The 25,776-nt window shown below is 42.2% G+C and overlaps 1 protein-coding gene across 1 annotated transcript in view; it reads right to left on the bottom strand.

Moving 5' to 3' along the window:
* Positions 1-25,776, bottom strand: part of JAZF1 (JAZF zinc finger 1) — a 168,447-nt gene that overhangs the window by 20,932 nt on the left and 121,739 nt on the right. The window lies entirely within an intron of this gene.

Here is a 25,776-nt window from a genome sequence, read left to right on the forward strand (position 1 = left end):
TTGGTTGGTGCACTGATCTGAGGGCCACCCCCTGAGGGCCTTTTGCCCAGAGGCATTCTGAGGGCCACAGAAGCAGCACACTGTCTCCCCAACCCTCTGAAGGCTTTGTAAAGCCCTCAGAGAGCTGAAAAACTTCCAGTTTTATGGAGGAAACTGGAAGTGATGTTATGACCTTAGAAGTCCTTCTGAGGGCTGGGGAGGCTTCCCCGGCCCCCAGAATGCCTTCCAAGTGTATAAAAAGTCACTTCTTGTTTCCTCTGTGGAACCAGAAGTGATTGTTTTCGGCCCTCTGAAGGTTTTATAAGGCCTTCAGATGGTCAGGGAGGCTGTGCACGGCCTCCCTGGGCCTCCAGAATGGAGGCAGGGGGTGGCAACTCAGCCAGTGAGGGGGGGGGGCAGCAGCTTACCGTTGTGGCAAGGACCAGGTGATATGTTACCAGAACCAGGATAGTACCAGGATTGCCACTGCTACATTATACAGGTTAAAGGACTTTTTAGAACAATTTTAAACAGTATCAGACTCCCAAAATACAGACAGCCTTTAATTAAATGTTCTAACATTAAAGCATTTATAATGCTGATAGATTACGCAAACTAGATAACATCACCATCAAATCACCCATTAAAACCAGTAGCTAGTCAATTGCAAGGAAAAGAGATTGTCTCTTGCTACTGAGGAGGCAAATACAATTTTGTGCTCCCCCCCCCACTGCAGTTCCTCTATCTATTCAGTGATCTTCAACCAGAGTGCTGCGGCATATTGGTGTGCCACAAATGGTCCACAGGTATGCTGTGGAAGTTTGGGGAAGGGTCATTTATTAGTAGGCCATTGGGAGATGTGAGCCCCTCCATCAGCAGACTGGTGTGCCACAACAATTGTTAAAAACCTGATGGTGTGCCTTGTCAATTTTAGCACCTTGTGAGGGTGCTGTGAGACGGAAAAGGTTGAAAACCACTGCTTTAGATCAGGGGTGTCCAAACTTTTGGGCAGGAGAGCCACATCATCTCTCTGACACTGTGTCAGGGGCTAGAAAAAAAGAATGTACATTTAAAATTTGAATAAATTAACATAAACAAATATATTAGAGATGAAACTTATATAAATGAATGAAGGTCTTGCAATAGCTCAAGGCCTATAAAGGGCCTTGTACAAAGCAAGGTTGGCCTTTCCTTTGCTGCCTCTGCTGCATCACAGATGTGAAACAGCAAACCCTCGTCCCATAGCTCACGTCAGAGGTCGAACAGTTGCCCTCAGGCTGAGAGCAGTTGCTTCAGGCCAGCATGGGCTCCAGCAAGTCTTTAGAGGGCCAGAGAACGGGGAGAACTGGAGAATTGGGGCTCCCTGTGGGCCTGATTGGAAGTCCCAGAGGGCTGCAAATGGCCCCCGGACCGAGGTTTGGGCACCCCCTGCTTTAGATGAAGTTGCTTTAGGAGAAGTTGAGACAATCCTTTCAAGCATTCCCTAGCCCTGCACTAACTACCTCTTGACTACCTTTAACAGTGAACTACCGAACTTGTCATTAATTACTGACAAGAACCAATTTTGTATGGATTGCTACATAAACCAGAAGAAATGTCCCCTATTCTGGCTGCTAGAAAACAGCTATTAGCTTGCCCAGACTAATTTTTCAAAAGGCTGAATAAAAACGGCATAATAAACCACTGAGAACAGTTTAATGTCGCAATTATCATCCCAGAATTCACCTTCACAGCAGTTAACAGCTAGCTTGTTAGGGCATTCATCAGCCTTGCTTTTGCTTTGGGTCATTAATTAACAAACCAGTCATCACTTGCTGCTAACAATACATACTTGATGTGTTACTGCTTAATCATAGGAAATAGTTTTATGGATGCTTATATTTCATTTCACATCCTTTTTGCAACATGGTTGACATACCTAACTATATTGTATAGTAATAAAACAACATTTAAAAGATATACTGTGCATTATCGGGCTGGACAGTGTAAAATCTCTTTAATAAAATTAATTTATGCTGCATTTTAAACATATTTCGAAACACACCATTAATTGCTTAATTTATTCCAGACTATACAGCTGTTGTTGAAACGACATGAAGGCCTAGCTGTAAGGAGTGCAGAGGAAAGATTTCACTATGATTTTTAACATTCATTTCTGAGGAAGCCTCCAAACTTGAAGTGGGTACAATAAAAGGGGGTGGAGTCTTTGCAAAGAGGCAAACCTCTGAGCAGAATCCTTATAGAAACAAGCAAAATGATTATGGTGGCCCTCAGGATGTGAAAGGTGGTGAATGAAAGGAGCAGACTGGTGGGTCAACCAAGGAGACTGATTCAGCACAGAACAGGAAAAGGCTTAAAAACCGATTGTCCAGCCAAAGCAAAACTCAAACAATGACTGCATACTCCCAGGGCTGGAGGAAATACCCAAGGTAACCTTTTATCAGTGCAAGAGGATTTTCCGGGCGTAGAAAACAACCTGGTAGATGCGTTACCAAAAAGGGCTGTTTTGTATAGGGGAATAATTACACTGCCCTTATTGGAAACTTCAGGACCATAGGCTGGATAACAAGACGGCATAAAGCAGAGAAATCCCTTTTAGCTTAAGGAGGAGACTGAAAGAAACTTAACTTTTAATAAAAGATTATATTTTTATTACAAAAACACACAGGTAAACATAATGCACATGAAAAATGATGAGTCTTGGTCCTAGTACTTGCATCTAGTGTACCTAGCTTTATGGTGGTTGCATGTGAAAAGTATTTGGTGCATCCGAGGAAATTAGAAAGGGAACGGTTGTAGGGAAGGATTTTAGGGGTCCCTGGTCTGCCAAACCTAGATGCTAACTAAAGATGGGGAGAGAAGGGGAGAAAAAAAGGGGGGGAGAAAGGAAAAAGTCCCAGACACGAGATAGTTACCTGACTTGTAGAGCAGTTGGATGGGGGGGGGAAGAGTCCTGTGGAGGACCCTCTGACACGGAGGGAGAGCCAGAGAGACAGCATGTGGGCAGAAGCCCTCTCTTAAAAGGGGTTTTTTCAAGACCTGGAGCTGACCTGGATGTGACCTAGAGCTGACCTGGATGTGCTTGCTTACTACACACAGTGGGGTACTTGGAATATGTAAAACATTGAAAGGATTATCAGCAAAATTCAATAGGGTCAAATGACTGTCTTCCTAGCTGGGGGAACTTACGCAATACAGTAACCCAGGAAAGCAGTTCAAATTTGCATAGAGTACTTAAACTGTGATTGAGTTAAAACAATACAATGAATAGGAGACACTCAAACAATGATTTACTATGCCAGACTTCTTCCTAGAGAGGTGGAGGTTGTAGCTTCCTGGAGAGGTGGAGGTTGTATCAGCTTGTGACTTGACCAGAGTTTTTGGAAACGTGTGCTGGGAGAAGTGTGGCCTGCAAGATGTTTTAGTAACATAACCAGATATAGAGAGAAAATTACAACTAAAAGGAAAAAGGGGATTTTCACGTAACAGATGAGGCAACCACAAACCATGGGAAACCAGAGTCTACCACAATTTATTGTTTGATTCTTGTGATTAACATAGCATATTTCGATGATATAACACAAGCAGCCTGATAGTAAACATACCTACCGTAATGTGGAAGTTAATTCCAGTTTCTTCAGTGGAACCTATCATGGTCAGTGACCATTTGTGGAGAGGTAGTGCTCCATTTGTGGAGAGAGGGTGTTTTGTTCTATCCCTCTCAAGGTCAAGGCGGCAGTGGTCATCAACACTTGTGGCAGTGGCACTGGCTGTTGCCATCTTTGGAAACAATCCAATGTACCTGTCCCATGCATCACACTTACATGGTGATGGGACACACAAATGGCATTGTTACGCAATTCCGCCACCCCCCAAATGGCAGCAGTCAGTATGTTTTGGACTGACTAGCACTGCCACCACTTGAAGGTAGTCACTGAAATTAGGCACCAGTATCAGGCTGGGTATGGAATCTGATAGGCCATTGGCCAAAATAATGACTGTAGCCATCATGAAGTACTTGAGTTTCAAAGATGTAGCTAGCTCTATTAGATCATCTACAGTGCGTTGGTTTTTCCATTGAGTTCCAAAGTGGATCAGGTGTTAGGCTAAAGTTTGCATCATTGCAAAAACTGTAACTACTACTTGTTTTTATGCAGACACTTTATGGGACATTAAATTTATCTAACGCAGCGGGAGAAGTAAAACATGCACGTTGAATCATGAGGCATAACAGATGTGTCATATTTATATATATCAAAGAAGGTAGGGATACGGGAAATCCAATTATCCAGAATGCACACTATGTTTAAGATACTCCATAATTTCTTTCACACTGTCAATCACTACCGCCTACTCTACACATCACCTTCATAATTCATCTATCACTCAACAAATTAATTTGTTAACCACAACTTTCTGAGATAAGCTACTTTTTAAAACAAAATTGGTGTGCCAGTTTAATCCTGATTTGTTATTAGTGTGATTTACAATTGCTGTCAGAAGAAAGTCAGAGAAGTAAGCTTTAACATAAATATCACTCCTAACAAAGTTAAAAGCATAACCACTGATCAACCAAACTAAAGACACAGGCTGATGAGACAGAGGCACAGACAGAGGCTGCTGCAGAGGGCATTTTGATTTGGAAAAAGGTATGGCGGGAACAAGTCACCCCACTGCCTGCAGTGCTTATGAACATGAATGGATTAGAACTGCAATCCTATATGTACTTACCTGGGCACAATCCTATATGTACTTACCTAGTAAGTCCCATTGACCTCAGTTGAGCACACTTCTGAGTAAGCATGCAAAGCTTGCACTATAAATGACTTTGTGCTGAGTCACACCCATTTAATTCAGCATTGCCTATACTGACTGATGGTTTCACTCCAGGGTTAGAGACAGGGTTTTTTTTCCCCAGCCCTATCTGGAACTACAAATAATTGGACTTTGCATGTGAAAAGCACATGCACTTCCACTAAGCTATGCCTCCTAAGTGCTCTAGCCCTAAGGCAAATCAGGCCCTTCACACTGAATTTGCTGTTTAAAGAAAGAAGGGCCCAAACCCACAACTCTCATTAGCCCACTTAGGGCAAAATCCTAACCAGGTCTACTCAGAAGTAAGTCCTATTTTGTTCAATGGGGCCTACTCTCAGGAAAGTGTGGTTAGGACTGCAGCCTTAGTTTCCTCCCTGCTTAACTGTGCCTTCATTTCCCTTCCATTACTATTTTGTCATCCTTTATCTAAATTGTAAGCCCCTTGGGGCAGTGTCCTCTGCTCAGTGCAAAGTAGCATGTATGATTATGGCGTTATATAAATAAAGAAAATTGTTAGTGTACACATCAGTTCCTTGCCTCTGGATTAAATTCCAATCTTTTCCATAGATTCATTGCATGTTTTTTTTTTTTGCAAACCATCCTCTCTTAGAGGCAGCTGCTGATCTGCCATAGAGATATAACCTACTTCTCCAGCTGTTGTGAACGTTAAATCCAATATTTAATGGCATTTTGCTCTAAAATGACAGTAGTCACTTTACGACTGCATATTTTACTGTACTGCCTACGGTAGTCTGTGAAACAATTAAACCATCTTTTAAGTAGTGGTTTCTTGGTGTAGTTGAAGGGATCAATTATTCGTTTGCTTCCCACTTCCTCTGGAATTACTGGAAGAGAGCAATAGACTGTTATGATAGGAAAGGACTGCTATTTGAATAAGAATGTCTCTGGCAGACAGCAGGAAGTTTCTTGATTGTTTGATCTGCTTCATCATCATTCCTGCACAGATGGGGGGGGCAATAATTAGCTTGCAAAACAGTCAGGAAGGAGGTGTACAATACAGCTGAAACAAAAGTACAAGCTTACCGTCAGGCATACATGATGGAAGGGAAAATATGTAGCATAATATTAAAAGGCCCAATCTTTATAAGTGGGAAAAAATGTATAAATTGCCATTTTAATTAATTTCCGAATGTACAGCACAGCTGCATTAGTTAACGTTGGCAAATATCACTCGCCTTGACAGTTTACATTGGTTAAATGAAATCATGCTTTTTAATTGGGTCCCAACGCAAAAGGCGACGTATTTATTTATTCACTGTTACAAAAATCAGCATTTTGGGCTTCCTGCTTGCCTAGGCAAACAATGTTATTAATACCTATATCTGAATGCTCTAATCGCAGATCCTATGCACCAGTTTAAGTTTCAACAATTAAATGGCCCTTTTTGGGTGGACGCCTGCTGCTATGTGAACTAGCTGTAGGCTATTAAAATAATGAGTCCAGGCTGAGTCATCTGATCTCATGCTTGGTGCAAAGCCTGAGGAAAGGACTTTGCTCACAATTCCTAGCCTGTTTACCAGACTAAACCCAGACTGTTGAAAGCTTTGTATGTTGAATCCCCCCCCCCAACACTCACTGCATGCAAAATATGGTATAACAGAGCCCTCTGCAGGGCAGCATTCATTGCTTTGCTCACCCAACACTATTTTGCCTTCTACCAAAAGGATGTCAGAGGATCTTTTGCAAATCTATTATGGTAACACAGAATAAACAGGACCCTTTCGCATGGAACAGTTACATTGTCCTCCTCACAGTAAAAAAATTTTGTCTATGAAAACATCTCTGTTGTTTTATTTGGGCACAGACAAATATGCCACTCTTAAAAACAGGGCAAACAGATTCCCTGCTGTTAATACAGACAAAGTAGGTCACAGATGGTCAGACGTGGTTAGAAGCAGGGAATTTTTGACAAGAAAAAAAATTCTATTGAAAGAAATATTGCAGGATTGACAAAACAAAAGCCACTGGTTTTCATTTGCCTGAATATTTTTGCAGGTGGCATTTGTTTTTGTTTGCAGAAGACTCACAGTGCAATCCTATGCACGTCTGCTCAAAAGTAAGTCCCAATGTGTTCAGTGGGCCTTACTCCCAAGGTGTGCATAAGATTGCAGCCTCAAATACATAATCCGGTTCACTGATGCCATGGAGCAAGGTGGCATCAGGACTCAATCAGATTGGATACTAGCTAAGGACCCATTCCTATCAAAGCTTCTTCCTGGCTAGGATGACCCCTGAAACTTCAGTACAGGTGGCAGTGATAGTACCTAACTGTGCCATGAGCAGCCAGGTGAGGATGCCATAGGGGATTCACTGCAGGGCTTTGTCCCTGAGTTCCTAGGAACCTGAAACTAATACTGCATGGATCCTTGACTGTAATAAAACTTTAAACAATTGCATCCTGAAGTTTAAAATCCAACATTCATTGTCAAAAAAGCCTAAGCAATTTAGAATTCCTAAATCCTAGTGAAATTTAACAAGATTAGTCATGACTTCTTACCTTGTGGATTTCAACTATGCTTAGTTGTTTCTATGGAATCGACTATGCATTTTTATCCTACTATCAAATACAAGCTCCAAATAAGTATAACATTTTCAATTTAGAGATTAACAGCACAATTCTAACTATCGCTATTGCTGGTGCAGCAGTTTCTGCACCACTCACAAGCAAGCAGTGCTGGCAGGAAGGCCTGTGCTATTTTGCCAGCATGGCATCCAGAACCCTGGCTGCTGGCAGAAGTAAATGCAGAGCCAAGGGGCACAAGGGCAGGGGATGGCAGTGAAGGGTGGAGGTGAAGGGGTGTACTGGGGCAGGAGGAGGACAGAACAGGGGTGGGACAGGCCCAGGGGTCATCTCGGACTTGAGTCAGCTATATTGCTGATGCAGATCCGAGGAAGCCCATTAGGCAGGCTGGTGCTTTAGACTAGGTAAGGGGACAAATGTCCCTTGACCTCAAGTAGACCTCCGGCCTCCTCTTAACCAGCATGGACACAACATAGGCCATGTGGTCCTGCTGTGCTAGCACTGGTTCAGATTGGGTTGTAAGCCTGCAACCTATTCACACTTACCTGAGAGTAAGCCCCATTGACTATAACGGGACTGACTTCTAAGTAGATACGCATAGGATTGGGCTATAAGAGTACATCAGTAAATACATTTACATTACAAGTTTCAATAGGATAGATTTCCCTTCATTGTCCTTGGGAGACACTGGTTTATATTATAATGTTTTTTATGCATTTATATTATGTTTTTGAAGTGCAAAAAAAAAATCCTTACAAACAAAAACAACTTTAGAGTTTCTAATATCTTTGCATACATAGACTGATACACTTCCTGCAGACTTGCTTATCTACCACCCAGTGTACAGGTGTGCCCCTGTATCTGCAGATACAGGGATGCCCTCTGCCCTCTGGAGGCTCTTTTGAGCCCCACAGAGGCTGTGTGCGTTTGCCCGCAGCCTCTGGGGGCAATGATTACAAGCAAAAAAAAATCACTTCTGGTTTTTCAGCAAAACCAGAAGTGATGTTTTTATGCCTTTAAATGGCAGAAAAGCCATGAGGACTTCCCTGGCCCTCATAATTCCTTTAAAGGCATAAAAATATCACTTCCGGTTTTGCTTGTAATCCAGAGGGGGTGTGGGGGAGCCCATGGATCTGCTAACAAATGAAATAGCAGGTACAGGATCTGCAGATACAGGACTCCCCCCCCTCCATACTCGACTTCTAGCATGTGATCTCACCCATTTCTCAAAACCACTGGAAAACCGAGAGCTTCCCAGCTCTTTCCAGATCACTTCCAAATACAGTTAAAAGTTCACCTTTAAGATTCCTACACAGAAATAAACAGAAATAATGTCAGTAACACGGAACTTGGTTACAAGCCAGAAAAGGAAGCATTAAAAATGAATTAAAGCTCACTGTCATATTTTGATCTATAAGGTTTGTATCAACTGTTTGCAAATATCATCAGAAATTAGAAACAGCTATGGTACCACTTGGAGCTAAGACACCAAATAGTGAATTTTTAAAAATCAGTAGAAAAAAAGGATCCCAAGCAAGAATGAGATCTGAATCTTTTGATCCACTGGGTCACCAAACAGAATTCAGCATGAATGTCCCGGCAAACATTTAGAGTTGGCTTTTACCCTCCTTTGCCCAGGTCCTTTCTTCCAGGTCAGTCCTCAGGGCAACAGTACAATCCAACAATGCTCATTGCCCAGTATTGCTACTCAGAGACTTGGGAGAAAACAGGTGACAAGGATTAAGAGTGCAATCACATTTGCATATCTTCAGCACAACAGTGGAAAATTAACACCAGTGTAACATGATTTAATGGCAGGAGCATGACCACAAGAAGCAAAAACATAAAATTTAAAACCAGTTTTTGGGAGTTGCAAATGTGACAAATAAGTGCCAGGGAGGAGGGGGAACTACTCAGTACAGCTCCTGGTAATGATGTAAGACAAAAGCTAATGGAAGAAACAGGCCTAAAAATGTTAAATCTCCTATATGACATCAGGCTATCAAATGTTAACTGATCACAATCATTCTACAAAATCTATCCAAACAGACATTAAAGAAAAGTGAGAATGCCACAGATGGTTTAAGAATTAATGAGGAAATATAACTTAGGAGCCACGTCTAACATGAAAATAGACTAATAGCAATCAGGATGCAAAAAATGTGGCCCTGGTAAGGGTTTTATCTGGCCCCCCATTATAATTGGGCTCTCTCATATCTTGGAAATATTATCTGCACATTTTCTTTTCTGTCATTTGCAGCTAATGAGTTTCTATGTGAGAACCAAGTGCTCACTGCAGACACCCGCCCCATAAGTCAACCCCATAGATAAGTCGAAGGCAGGTTTTGAGCCAACAATCATGGAATTTTCTATGACCCTCAGATCAGTCAGGGGTTAAACTTAGGGGGGTGTCTGACTATAGTTTTGTCTGATTTTACGGGAGGCCAGATCCTGAAAAATAATCTACCTCTAATTATTACCTAAGAACTGTAGTCTCTAATTTATTAAAAACATAGTAAAAGATCATAAGATACATTTATATTCTTTTTAAATTCTGGTCTTCACCACCTTTTTGTAAACACTATCAGAGTAAGTGCACTGTAAACTACATACCAGTAGAACAGTGGTTCCCAACCTGGTATTCATGTACTCCCAGGGACACTCAACAGGACCTTTAGGGGTACTTGAAAAAGAATGCCATAATGCAGGTCATGCTCCAGAATGCCTTGCAAGACAGGAATGCCTTGCAAGGACCAGCAAGGCAGGAAGGGAGGTAGCTAGTTGGCTGTGAAAGCCCCACCAATAGCTAGTTTTTGGTCATCAATTCATGTATGAACCAGTGATTGAAAACCAGCACAGTAAAAAAAGCTGAAACGTAATATGGAAAGTGGTCAATCACCCAGAATTTCTCAGCACATTTCTGGTGCAAAACAGTGCAAAGGCAGAGTCTTCTGTTCTTCAAACAGATGAAAAGAGAAAGCACTGTAATAAATACATGAAGTCTGGGCTTTCATATGGGAGAGATGAGGGCTTGTATTATTAATTACAAACAATTTGCTAATAGGAAGGGTACAGTTTATGGAAATGGGCTGCCAAGGGATATGCCAGTGAAAAAGGTTGGGAACCACTGCAGGAGATCCATGAATCAGATCCACCTTTCAGGTGTCTGGTGTGTTAAGCCAGAAGCTCTACGTACAACATACAATCCATAACACATAACTGGGAGTGTGCAATTCAATTCACAGCAGAGAGATGCAGCTGCATATATTTGCAACCCTTTTTACTCAGAAGTAGACCTACTGCTTTCCATGGGTGTTATTCTTGGTGCACTGAATTGTAGTCTGGGAAGGAGGGTCCCATCCTGGTGTTTCAAAAAAAAAAACAGACCTGCTTTGCAAGCATTTGCAAAGCAGAACCAGGCTGCAGCAGAAGGAAGGAGAATAAAAGGTTAACAATTTGCTTCTAAGGAGCTTTGCCTGCCTGCCCCTTGAGAAAGGAAACTGTTCAGAAAGGCTCTGCCCTCTGATTAACCCGGAGATCAGGCGAAGTGAGAATTGGAGCTTGATTATTTGGCAAAAATTTCATGTACTATACGTATCTACGGTATTTCTGACCATTATCTGCTTAATGATGTCACTTCCAACCCTCAGCAGGTACCAATAATGCAAACTTTGGCCCACTATATGAAACGTGTTTGACACCCCTGGCCTAGTCCATCTCAGGGGCTTATTGTTAGGAGAAGAAAATGTGGAGGAGGTTTGTACACTGTCCTGAGGTTCTTGGAGGAAGGATAGTATATACAGTACCTATGGGGAAAAATAAAATTATATATAGCTCCTGTTCCCATTAAAGCAAGTGCTGTGATTCTGGAAAAAAAAGGAGATACACATATTTCTCCAAGGGACTTTTTGTAGCTGTAGTTGAGCTCTACAGCAGGGATGCCATTATCTTAAGGAGTATCATATTAAACATGAATATATAATATCTCCCATGGAATGTTTGCAATGTTACTTTTGTATGCCACCTTGGATACATAGTAGAAACTACGTGGGATGCAACCATAACTAGTAATTAAAAACAACAATAACATTTAAATAAATTTTGTGTCATACAGGTGGGACGTAGTATTCACTGATTTGACTAACCACTGATACTGAGATCCACTTTGAAATGCCATGTAACACAGAAAAAGCACTACAATCCAATTTCCTACCTTTGTTCTGTTAAATAATTACACAGGCCAACACACAATTTACTTCCTTAAATGTTACACCAATTCCTGGGTATATCTGGGGTGCTGATTCCAAAAATGGCATTCCTTTTGCCCTATCACATCTAGTTTTGGAGAAACGGCATAGCCTCTTTAGTGAATGGTTCAAGCAGCTTCCTCATGAGGAAGCCTACACCATGGCTCTCTCATGAGGAAGCTGCTTGAACCATTCACTAATGAGGCTATATCTCCAAAACTAGATGTGATAGGGCAAAACAGACGCCATTTTTGGAATCAGCACCCCAAATTCATATCAAACCACCATAAAGTTTGGGAAAAACTTTTCTGACCCTCAATTTTGTAGGCCTGTGTTATAATTTCATTGCATTAGATTTCATTATTCACCCCATCTAGTGGTTGAATGTGGTATAACAACCATATCAATACATTCTGGGTGACAATGGAGGCGCAAGAAACCTGAAAGTGGATTTTTAAAGCTATTTCTCCACTGATTTGGTATTCACTGATTTTTTTAATCCACTGGGGGTTCCGGAATGGACGTGTACAGAGATCCTATAAAACTTGTTTCAGCTACTTTTCTCATGGTCAGAATTCCCCCCCCCCCGCCATTTAATCTATCTTTCTCTCATTTAAACTTGTATATCAGCAATAGCCACTTTCTGTGTCCAAGAAAGCATGCCTAGATATCAATGCTGCCACCAAATTCAAGGTCAGTTCTGTAATCAGAGGCATTTATGCTTTCTTGAAAATGCTTTAATACTAAATTTATGTCAAGTATAATTGCCTGAAGATTGTTATGAATGCATTCAATGATTTTCTGACTTTTCCATCCAAGGCGCTCTGCTATTTGCAGGCTTTTAGCACACCACACAAATTATGAGTCTTATTCATCCATAATAGGATAATGTGAAATCTCAAAATTGACAATTACAAAAATAAAATGGAAAAGTCCTTTACACCAGCCAAAGAATACACAGTTTATCAAACAGTAAAAAAATTAAGCATAAACTACAGATAAGACTGTCCAATCACTGCAGCTTATCCATCACAGCATCCAATACCTGCTTAGCCTACTGAACTGATCTAAAGACCCCAGACACATAATATTAAACTGTTTTATACCCAGAGATGTTTACATTTTGAGCAAAACCTTTTTATTCTAAGCACAAGTTATGTATTCAGAACTATGAAAAAAATATCAGATTTGCTTATCTTAGGGCGCAGTCCTAACCCCTTATGTCAGTGCTTTCCAGCACTGACATAAGGGCAATGCAGCTCTGAAGTAAGGAAACAAACATTCCCTTACTTTGAGGAGGTCTCTGTGAGTGACAGCCAACTGCAGGATGCAGCACATGTCCCATTGGTTGCTGTGCCAGTGCTGGAAAGCACTGACATAAGGGGTTAGGATTGTGCCCTCACAGAAACATGTTCAATTTTTTTTTTTTTAAAGTTCTCAGAATATGATAGAGTGCTTATGTCACTAGGTTGGTAGTGTCCTGAAGGATGCCCGGTTGGCTAAATATGACTGAACACATAGACACTGAAGCCTTTTACAGTGTCATAGGAAGCTGACATATAATGAATCAGACCAGAGGTCCATCTACCCCAGTATTGTTGATGTTGGCAGTGGCTCGCCAGGGTTTCAGGGAAGAATTTTTCCCCTAACCTTGACTATTGATCTCTCTTTACTATTGATCTCTCTTTAGTTGGATCAATTGGATGTGTTTTTATCTGTATATTTGCATGTTTAATTATTGCATTAAAAAAATTTTTTTACAATGCAATCCTAACTTGCACTGGAACAGGCAGGCCTGCACTGTATCCAGCACAAGTTTGGGGTTGAGCGCAAGCCAGCCAGGGACAAGGGGAAACCCAAGGGGTAGCCCAAGGGACAAGGGGAAACCCAAGGGGTAACCCAAGGGGTAACACTGCAGCAGCCCCAATGGGGCTACTTAGATCCATGCCACCTATAGAGGTGGCACAAATCTGAGCAGTTTGGAGCTGCCCCAGGCTGCCCAGGAACGAGGCTAGGATCCGGCATAAGTGCTGAATCCTGGCCCCACCTCCCACTCCATGCTCGCTCACAGGCCTGCCTCCTCCCTGCCCTCCCCACCAGACCAGTGCGCCAGCCTGGAAAGACCGGTGCAGACTCACCCATCCCAGGGCCCCTGGCAGCATGGGGAGGCTGGCACACGTCCTTCCACCAGCCTCCCCTATTCAAATGGAGGTGCAAACTTACTTTACAGCACCTTTGCAATCCTCCTGGGCCAGTACAAGGGACCTGTGCTGGCCCAAGGGTGCTTCAGGATTGCACCCTTAACGTTGTAAGTCAGGGGTTCTCAACCTGGTAGGTTGTGACCCACCAGTCTGGGAAGCCCTGCCTCTGAACCCTTGAGGGGCAAGGAAGGGTGGTAGGTAGAAACACAATCCGCAGGATCATGCTGCTGCCAGAGACAAGGATTATTTTTTTACACTTATCTAGTATCAGCCTCCTAGGAGCTCTGGGGAGCCTGCAGACCTCTCTGCCAGCTCCAAATGCTGAAAATAGTAACAAAAAATCCACCCACTTTCAGTTTTCATTGCAAAACTGGAGGTGGATGGTTTTTTTTTGTTTTTGTTTTGTTCTCTTTTCAGATGTTTGGAGACCTGGGAAGCCCTACAGAGGGGTCTGCAGACTCCTTTCCCCTCAGAGGCTGGCGCTGGCTGTAGATAAGTGTAAACCCCCCCTTTGTCCTTGGCAGAAGCACAATTCTGGGGATCACATTGCAAAAAAAAAAAAAATCCTATAAAACCATGAAATTTAGACTGATGGCCCAATCCGATCACCCCGGGTGCCAGCGTACCTAGCATTGTGCCAGTGGAGGCTGTTTTACGGCAGTTGTAAAGCAGCTTCCACTGACACATGCTGTAAGCCTGCTGGTGGGGAAGCCACAGCAGCCTCCTGCATCCCAGCAGATAACTGAAATCTGCCAGCGCAGGAGATTGGCGGGTGGCAAGGAGGGAATTGAACAGGGCAGGGATGGGTGGAATGAGGTGGTGACAGGGCAGGGAAGAGAGCAGATTAGGCCAGGAGGGGGCAGGTTCAGTGGCAGCAGTGTATGCTGAATCCAGATCCCCTTCAGGGGCCTTTACAGAGAAACTCAGACTTGCGCCATAGTAGCTGCTGGGGCTTAATCTTAATGATAATCTGTTGGAACCCACCGGAAGTGATGTCATTAACCTGGAAGTGATGCCATGGCCAGAAGTGACATCATCAAGCAGGAAAATTTTTTTAACAATCCTAGGCTGCAGTCCTATCTACACTTACCCAGAAATAAGTCCCATTGACTATCATTATGAAAAGCATATTCATTTTAGCCTGTTAAAAGTACAGATCTCCCCAAATGCAGTCACATACCATGTTGGCATCATCTAATATACTAAAAATAAAATACTGAAATGAATGGGGACCCACCTGAAGTTTCCCACCTAATGGGTCCCGACCCACAGTTTGAGAAACCGTGCCCTGTGGGATATCACAGAAACCACTCTGGCACCACTGCATCACCGAATGGGGATTTAGATTGGATTGGGCTGTAAATTTAGGACAATTCCCGTTGTTTGTTGATCTGCAACCAATTTCCATGACTCTGAAGGTGAAAAATTTGTTTTCAAACATAATTAGATTCTTCACTATGTGAAATTATACACATGTAGATCTGCAGGAGAGAAATGGCCTAATTTATATAGTGGAATCTAAAAAAAAAATGCCATAAAGGAATTTGCAACTATAGAAACTTATAATTATGTTCCTTCACTTAACATGTTCATTGTTTGAATCAATACACTTGATATAGTCAGGTTGAAAGTGTCTGTTCAGCACAATATTTAAAAATAGATCTGTTCTTATTGAGGTGAATATTTTTTCTTCAGTTTTGGGCAAATTGTAGGTTTCACTTTACAACATCTTGTCCACATCAGGTTTGCTTTCTCATACAGAAATGCATACCATGTGGGCTACCTGCTGAGTTCTGGCAAGCATAGTAGACTACAGGACATAATGGGGTAGGCAGTTGTAGTGGGGGGAAAAAACCTCCCTGGGAATATTTAAGTCATGAAAGAAAAGAAAAGTTTCCTAATGTTCCTTACTGTGAGCTGGCAAAGAGAAGACAAGAGCAGGAAATTAGACATTAAAACTGGTGGACAGGCTCTTTCAAGAAGAGACAAACTGTGCTGTTTGCCAACCCAACGTTTCTGGAATTCAGTATTTGCTTATGACCATGTAGAAGCATAACATTTACTTGCTTTTTGGAAGGATGATGGCTGAATATCTGATTTACACTTCTGTTTAGGAAGCAGACTGTTTGCATTAAACCAGCCCCCCCCCCCAAGGCTGGTGTGGATTAGGAAGAACTAGAGAAAAGAATTCCTTTTTGTCTCCAAACCCTATCCTGTATATTTTTCCTCAAAGAAATGAACAACCCAGGAGTCTTGTTTTACATACTATTTAGTACAGATTATAAAAATATACCTTGAATCAAAATGTGTAAGCTTCACATCTAATAAAAGAGAACAAGGATATGCATAATACATTTTTTAAAAACTTGACAGTAACTCTTCCTAGTTTCCGCACTAAAGAAAATGATTACACTTTAATGCAGTGTTTCCCAAACTGTGTGTTGTGAACCACAACACAATTTTTTGTGAGTTATGGAATCTCTGCAACCAGGAAGCCACCAGGCATTATGAGATCTGATGTGGAAGTTGCTTCTGAGTTGTGCTGCTTCATTGGTACATTGGTCCAAGCTGGTACACTGTATGGAAGCAAATCCCACAGATTAATTGTGAGCTATGTGAAGTACTTCCTTTTACTACCCCCAGGGCACAATCCTATTTTGCTCTGGAACAGGCAAGCCAAGAGGCTTGCACTGCATCCAGAGCAGGATAGGAGCCAGAAGTGTCTCAGCCAGAGCCAAGGGGAAACTTTTCCCCTTGCCCCTATAGGCCTCCTCGGACTTGCGCTACCTCTTGAGGTGGCACAAGTCCAAAGAGAGCAGAGTGGCTTGAAGCCGCTCTGTTCTCCCCTGGAATGGTGGTTGGGATCCAGCATTACTGCCGGATCCCAGGCCCACCTCCTGCTGCCCACCCGCCCGCCCAACCACCCCCAGGGTCTCCCACTGCCCGCCCAGGAACGCCTTCCTCCCACCTCCTCCCAGCCTCCCCCAGCCTACCTTTGCAACCCTCCTTGATACAAAGGACTCGACACAAGGGACTCGACACAAGGGCACAAGGGACTTGCGTCAGCCCAAGGGCGCTATTGAATTGCACCCTCAATCTCCTACCCATAATTTCTTTTGGATGATTTTTTGTTCTAGTGTTGTGACAGAGGGAGAAAATCTTATCTCTATCCATTTTCCCCACACCATGTAGAATCTTATAAGCTTCAATCTGTGTGGGTATGCAAGTCTCCTTGGGCATCTTCCCCCCCCCCCCCAATATTGTAGCTTTTCCTTGGAAGGAATTTGCTCTAGCCCTCTGATCATTTTGGGAACCTTCTCCAGTAACCACCTTGGGAGAAGATCACATGGACACTGTCACATGTTATGCAAGATGGAACTGAAATCGGTGTACAATAGTGTACAATCAGTGCGTTTGATATCCTTTCTAAAGGCCCCAACCACTGTATGAAAACTTCTATTTGCCTTGTCTGTATCAATAGGTTTTCCTCCCAAAGCACTTAGCAGTTTTGGTGATGGGTGCTATTTTAATCGGGAAAGCGGTGTAGAGGAAGAGTCATCTGTTTCCCTTGAAGCTGTGTTCCTAACTAGATTTGGAGCCTCCATGGTTGCTGCTATTATTATTATTATTATTATTATTATTATTATTATTATTATTATTACATTTTAATGTGAAGATCTTAAGCCATTTCACCCAATGTTACATATATCCAACAGGGATCAAATGTGTACACCTGTGGGCTGGGCAGAAATCGGTTAATTGTGGATCTCTTACATCATGTCTAGCTTGCCTCCAATTAATTGCCTCCAATTAATATCCACTGTGGTGGCATCCACCTTCTAATGACTGATGTATGTTAAGTTGCATTTGATAACATCAATGTAACCTTTTTGTCTACATCCCAAATTTGGCCTGTGGAAAATTACTGAAGCTCAGCCACAAGAAATAAGCACTTTATGGTTCCTTCTACAATGAATGGTCTGTATTCCAGATCCAAGGAAAAGAGGTAGTATATTTTCAAAACAAGCTACTGTAAGTGCTGGGAATATTTCAGACTACTTGCCCTTTTAGAAACTGATATGACAAGGCTTGATGGGATTGAATGATGGACTTTTGCTTCTTCTGGCTATTTCTTGCCCAGCTGACACAACCAAGGTTTTGAGTTCTTTTGTACCCATTTTAAAAATGTAAGTAACCTTCCCAGAATTACAGGCAAGCCTCCAAGCACATGCCAGCAGTAATCTTGGCGTTAGCATACACTATGGAAAGAAAATGTGAAAGATCATACAAGGAAAATAGTGTCAAGAATTGGGTCAGTGTAGAAAAATGTATCCCTGCAAGCTAAAACTACAGATGTGTTTATTTTGTAGGCTTGCACTTTTTCCAGTAGAACGACACCTACGAAAATGACAGTCAGTGAAAGGTTGCTGCTTTTGCAAGGGATAATGTGATTTATTTTTCTGCCCCAAATTTTACAACAGAGATCATCAACTTCATTCTGCCTGCTGATTTCTCTGATCATTACTGACCAAAGTAGAAGCACTTGTCAAGTGGCTTTTTTGCCACTTTTTAAAGATGCATGTATTATCGTGGTTCGTTAGTCAAGTTCACTCAGTATATAGCTAGTCTATGAGCCCAAGCCTATGCATATCTACTCAGAAATAAGTCCCATTATAGTCAGTGGGGCTTACTTTCAGGTAAATGTGGATAGGATTGCAGCCTATATTATTAAGATTCCATAGTTCTGTAGTCCATCAGTATTTGTATGATAGCCTATTCAGCAGCGTATTTCTAGGGGTGCCAGTCACAGACACCATAGGACCTTTGCTCCTTTGGAACTGAATAGCAACCAGGCCATTGGTCTGGTCTAGAGGGTTGAGCCTCCATTTGCCTGAAGATAACATCTGAAGGTCACCAGTTCGAGGCTACCGGCACCGTGCGACCTTGAAGCAGCTGACAAGCTGAGCCGAGTTATTCCATCTGCTCTGAGTGTGGGAGGATGGAGGCCAGAATGTGCGACCAGATCAAAGAAAGAAACATCTGAATGTTGTGGTTTCTTGAAAGATAGAACCTTTCAAATTGTAAAATTCCCTATGGGGATTTAAATTTGCCTGCCTATGTAAACTGCCTTGAATAAAGTCCGAGGAGAAATCTGAGGAACAAGAAAGGCGGTATAGAAATACCTGTATTATTATTATTATCTCCCTCCCCCTCACCTTATAGCAGTGGTTCCCAAAATGTGGGTCTGGAACATACCAGTGTGTCATGATCCACCAGTGTGTGATGACCCAATTTTTGATCTGCCATGAAACTGACAGTGCAAAGAGCATTCAGGGTTAAACAAGCTGCTATTGGAATGGAAACACTGCTGCCCAATCACCATTATAGCCACACCCCTTTGCATTTATAAATCAGGCAACAGTCTCTATGGCCTCTAAAAAGTTTGGGAACCATTGCCTTAGCTGTCCACTCCCCAACACATATTCCCCTTCCCCTGCTAACCTTTTAAATTAAAAAGGAGGCAAAGTCATCCACGTAGCCTATATGGCGTTGTACAGCATTTCTGCATGTGCTGTGCATGTAGTGTTCTACATACTGTGAGCAGTCAAAAGTCACAGAGCATCTTTCAACCTTTCCATCAGAAAGGAAACTCTTGATTAAAACATTTTGTTTAAAATTACAATGAACTGTCTATGTGAATTTAACATTGGCACTGCCCATGAAAGTGACTGGGGTATAATCCAGCACTCTGGAAACAGCCTCTGCACAGTTCCATTGAAGTGAACGGGCTTCATACAGTGGTACAGCCAGAGGAGCAGCAGCAAAGTAACTATTGCAGGCATCCCAATGCCCTATATAAATGATCCCTCCCACTCACTGTTGGAACCATTCCAACAGAGAGTGCGGGGGGTGGCGGTCATTTATATAGGGCATTGGGGTGCCTGCAGTACTTACTGGGCCACTTCCCCCTCTGGCTACACTACTGGCCTCATGCAGAAGACCTTCCTTCTGGATTTTTGGCTACATTTGTCACTGGAGTGCCTCAAGGTGTCACACCTACAGCAATACTTATTTTAAACACAGAGACACATGACACAGAGTAGTGTGTTATTGTCAGGACACATTTGCATGCCAGGTCTTTTTAATTAACTGAAAGCTATTTGAGTGTGCCACAAACTGTTCACGCATGAACCCCTGGAAGATAACAGAGTTGCCTTGAATTCAGAGTGTAGTAATGCTAACAAATTAGTTCTGCTTTCAAGATGGAATGCTTTTCTGTTTCATGTGTCAACCTATTACTGAGGGACAGCTGGAGTAGTCAAACGAAATCAGCTGCTCAAAATTAATATTCTTTTTTCTTTTTGGCAATCAATTATGAATAAAGTTTCAGCCTCCAACAAATGCTGAACAGACACCTCAGTGCAACATTATCACCTCTTGCACAAATGAGGACCTGATCTTTTTGCCAATATTGCATCAAATTATTAACAGCAAATATTGAAGTGAGACGATTCATAAGTACTACTTTACCTAATTTTGTTGCAGGCTGCACTTAATCTTTATTCATCCTTAATGAGTATTTATTGTATGAACCTGACAGCTTGCTGTTGCTGTGATAAATTATCTGACTCAAGTCTGATTAAAAATGCAACCCTGAATGCTAATTATCTCAACAGACCTGCTTAATAATAGCATTTCTTGTCAATTATGGAAGCACAGAATGGGTGCCAGTTGTAACATGCAACACAAGCCTGTTCTTAGAGGCAGATTTCCCATAATACTGCCTCATCTGCCACATGTAAATCCAGGATCTTGTACCTGAGGTGACCTCCTTATTAGTGAGCTGACAAAATGATGAAGCTGGCCACAGCAGAACTTCAGTCACTAGACAATTACAGTCTGCAGTTGCAATCACTGAGAGATGCAGATTGAACACACAGTCAGTTGTGGTGCATTTTTACTGGCAGTCTCAACTGAAAGACTCAACCGGCAGTCTCAACTGAAAGACCATAACCAGGTCAGAGCCTGACCTATATTTAATAATTTGGGGAACGGTGGCTTTTCTTGATCAAATAGGCATTAGAGAGTATAGCTACAGCCCTTTAAGACTTGCTTTACTAAAGCATTTAGAAATTAAGCAGAAGTAATCACAGCCTTCCCTTGTCTTCCTTTCAGTCTTCATGCACTGCAGATTTCATGAACATTAAACTGGAAGACACTGAGCTTAATAATACCATTATTAAACTGCTACCAAAGATGACATTATTGAGAAAAATGTGGGTAACAAACAGAGAAGGGCATTTGTTGCCACAATGGACAGAGAGGATGAAATCATTAATTGATTTTTGTGGGAGGGACCAAGAAGTCAGAAGGAAGCCAGACTCAACCTCCAGATACAAGACAGAGCTATCCATGCACAACCCATCATAAAGCCACCCATCCATCCAAGGAAAGAGGAGCACAGAGGGCTAGAGTGAGAGGCAAACATCCCATGTTCACTGTTTGTTCTGATCTGCAAGCTGTTCAGAAAGGACACAGCAAATGGGCGAGCATGCAGTCTACTATTGTTTACTTATACAGCACCCTCAACGTGCATGCCACTTTACAAGCAGTGCTTCTATGTCAGACATGGGCAACAACATCTAAGTAAACTTATGAGTGACCTTAAAAAACCAAGGTTGATCATGTCAGTTTTGACTTGATGACTTACACTTGGGCATCTCTATCTGTCTGTTAACCTGGTCAGGTGAGGTTACAAGCTGAATTAGAGCCCAATCTTATGTATGTCTACTCAAAACTAAGTTCCATTATAGTCAATGGGGCTTAATTCCAGGTAAGTGAGGATAGGATTGTAGCTTTAGGGCCCAATCCTATCCAATTTTCCAGTGCTGGCATAGTTGTGCCAGTGGGGTGTGCGATGTATCCTGTGGTGGAGGGGCAGTCACTGGGACCTTCTCAAGGTATGGGAATATGTGTTCCCTTACCATGAGGTTGGATTGTGGCTACACTGGAGTTGGAAAGTTGGATAGGATTGGGCCCTCAGTTGGTGCATGCCAATCCCACCAGGTGGGCTGGCTAGAGGCTACTGACATAGCTGGACTTGAAACATGTGGCAATTCACAAAATGACCTTGACTTGGCCATTTGTGCTACTCATTGCTTTGGCATTGTTCCCATTTTTTGCCTTCCTTTTCTGCCCTCCCTTACACAAGGCAGTAGAATTTATTCAAAACTGTAGAGTTGCTTTCCAGTATATAATATACTTGGCCAAACTGGCCAACAAATGTCAGAGAAGGATGTCTGGCTCAAATCTGATAGCTCCATAAAAGAAAGGTGAAAAGATCCAGCACCAGTTTTAAACTCAAAACGAATTGAGATCCGACATTTCAAGGAGTAATGATAATTCTTCTCTTGCCTTTTTAATAAGTGAACTTAATGTAATGACCTGATCTTTGTGCCAATAGTATGTCACATTAGTATTGCAAATACTGAAATCAAATGTTTCACAAGTTTTACATGGCCTAATTTTTTATTCAGATTGCACTTAACCTTATCATTTTTCCATGAACATCCATTCTCTCTCTATAAGCAAATTTTCTTGCTCTCCCTTGATGGCTTCTAATCGTTGCCTTGGTAGAATGATTAACTCTTACCTCTACTTTTAGAGAGATGATCCTATACACGAGCTTCAAATTAGAACACATATACCTTAACTGAAATCAGAATACAGAAAATGTATTACTCCCCAGTATAGCACCCAGTACAGCATGATTGTCTTTCTGTTTACTGGTGGGATAATAAGACAAGCAGAAGGACAAACAGGGAAATACATGTTGTGTCAATAACTGGCAGCCAATAACTGCAAATCAACCAGCTGAATAAAAGGGATAGGTGTGCCTGACTGGGACAGTCAGTTAGAAATGGGCTATGTCAGATGCAAGGTTGGGCACCAGGATGCAGGTCTCCTGTTATCTGGTGTGCTCCCTGGGGCATTTGGTGGGCCGCTGTGAGATACAGGAACCTGGACTAGATGGGCCTATGGCCTGATCCAGTGGGGCTGTTCTTATGACAAAGGGGGCTGGGCAAAATGGCACATATTGTGAGGCATGTTAATGCCAAAATAATTACCTGAGAGCCCAATCAATGCATGTCTACTCAGAAGTAAGCCCCATTATAGTCAATGGGGCTTACTCCCAGGCCAGATCTGCTGACATGGCTCCACTCAGATTTGTGTCAGCAAATTAGCAGGCATAGGTCCAAGTTTGACCCATTGCTGCAACTGGGGATTTCCGCGGGCAAGGGGACAAACATCCCCTTACCTCGAGACCACCTCCTGACTGCTCAGTTCACGCATAGGATGCAGCATGGCCTCACTGGTCCCACTGCATCGCCGCTGGTTAAAAATGGGCTGCCCATGACTATTGAGTCATTTCTCATCAGGTTCTGGGCTATTCTGTGTAATATTAGAATAGAGATGGACAATAGTGTTCAAGACAGTTGAAAGTGGCTTGATGCACATGTAGTTAATACCCATTTCGTTTTATCAGCAGTCAAATATGTGTTGCAAAGTTTGAAGTGCTACAAAACGGCAAAACCAGGCTGACCTGCTGCAACAGGCAGACAGAGGCAAAAGATAAGAATCCATCTTCAACTTTAAATCCATCTCTACCACCAGGGAGTCACCACATAGCCTCATTGGAGCATACCTAGAGTATGGTTAAATAGCTCCAGTGGGAGAACGTTTGGGTCAAGGAGTGAGAAAGAAGGTATATTATAATAGAAGATTCCAGATACTTATGTGTTTTCTTTAATGTTGTTTACTTTGATAATGAAGCTTGAATATGACCTGGATTGGCATCTTTCCAGGAGGCAGGAGGGCAGGAGGTCTGGTCTAGAGGGTTGAGCCTCCATTTGCCTGAAGATAATATCCGAAGGTTGCCAGTTCGAGGCCAGCAGCACCGTGCGACCTTGAAGCAGCTGACAAGCTGAAGCCGAGCTATTCCATCTGCTCTGAGCGTGGGAGGATGGAGGCCAGAATGTGCGACCAGATCAAGAAAGAAACATCTGAATGTTGTGGTTTCTTGAAAGATAAAAACCTTCTTTCAAATTGTAAAAAACCCTACAGGGATTTAAATTGCCTGTGTATGTGAACCGCCTTGAATAAAGTCTAAGGAGAAATCTGAGGACCAAGAAAGGCGGTATAGAAATACCTGTATTATTATTATTATTATTATTATTATTATTATCTTTCACATTCCTTTCTTTTCCTTCTCTAATCTCTCATCTATTCTTTTTCTCCTTCTCCCTTTCCTTTCCTTGGTTTCTTCTTTCCTTTGGCTTTCTCTTCTTTACTCTTTTCCACTTGTTCTCTCTCTCCTTTAGCTCTTTGCTTATAGTTCTGGAATCAGGAAATTCATTTTGGTGGTTCTTTTATTATTGTTCCTACTATGCTAATTTAAAATAAATGAACTGAAACAACTATGTACACATAAAACTCACCTTCATCTTGCTGAGAATATCTGAGACACTCAGGCAGTCCAATCTAATGCTGCCTGAACATCCACAGAGCACCCAGAGTAACAGAGAGCAAGATGCACCAGCTGGGAGGCCTATACTGCCCTATTGATGCTGCAGCGGGAGCTCCAGCACTGCTAGAGCTCAGGTAAGTGCTGAGGAGCACAGGGGTCTGGGGAAGGTGACTGGAGGGCAGGGGAGGCATTTCTGGGTGGGGGGAGGGCGCAACAGGGGGTGGGACCAGTGGATTCCTATTTCCAGTGTCAGACTTGGAGTCTGTGCCAGTGAAATAGCCGGTGCAGACTCAGAAAGCCCCATTGAGCAGGTTAGGGTATTCGGGTAAGGGGATGAATGTCCTCTTACTCGATGGAGACCTCCAGTCTGCTCAGATCCAGCAGTGGTCATTAGCACCACTGTTCCTGTGCTGGATAGGATTGGGCTATAAGATCAACTACATCTGCACTACCGTGGGGGGGGGGGGGGAAGGAAGCAACAGAAGAGACACAATTTGCTCAGTGTGAGTAAGGCGTCTGGGAAAACCTGGCACAAAGCGGTTCTCTGGAAAGCGGAAGCTCCATTACTGGTTCAGAGCCTCCTCACTCCTGCATTTCCAAGTTTTTAAATTTGCCCTCCCATGAGTATTTTAAGATAAGTTAAGCTTATTCTGCAGCTAGCAGACCAACAGCATGGAGAGTTCTGTTTCTTTTGGGGCATGACTAAGGATTTACAGCTTTCGTGCAAAATTTATTGTCATGTTTTGTAGAAAAGCCAGGTTGAGTCAGTAGGTTTTTTCTTCACTTTGTAACAGGAACATGTGCTATGGAAACATATGGTTCTTCCTTAAAACACATACACACACACTCTTAAATAGTGACCATTATACATTTATTTATGACAATGGAAGCATCCAGAACCCATTACTGAATTCTTATTTTGCTACAGTTGTGCAATTTCTACTTCGCTTAAGTTAAAGCATTAATTTTTTTGGTCAGTCAAATTAAACCTGGCGTTCACATCCTCCTGCAGTCACTTGAATATTTTGCTTTGAAAACATAATCAGAGAAAATGAGATCCTTTATACAATCATTTAATGAGCCATTATTTTTTTAACGCTATAAAATTGTCTCATTTCTTTCCAAGTTTATGGATGTCCAAAACACTAAAACCTGCATAATAAGCAGTTTTAAAAGTCCCAATAGGCTCATAATATAGCAAGAATGAAGAATTATAACCAATTGAGACACAAACAGAAAAGATCCCCAAATTTTGAATTACATAACATGGCTCTTCTTCAGTCATGATGTGACTTAAGGTGACTTAAGCAAAGTTTCCTTTAAGCAATTATTGCAATTTACTACCCACATTTCTATATTCGAAACTGTCTCTCGGTTAAACTGTCAAATGCTGTCAGCAGTAGTGTACAATTCTGTTTCCGCTGACATTAATAGGAATTTAGAAAAGCTGCATTGTATGCTTCC

Source organism: Tiliqua scincoides, chromosome 5 (genome assembly GCF_035046505.1).
Source record: "Tiliqua scincoides isolate rTilSci1 chromosome 5, rTilSci1.hap2, whole genome shotgun sequence".
In the NCBI taxonomy this organism is placed as follows: Eukaryota; Metazoa; Chordata; class Lepidosauria; order Squamata; family Scincidae; genus Tiliqua; species Tiliqua scincoides.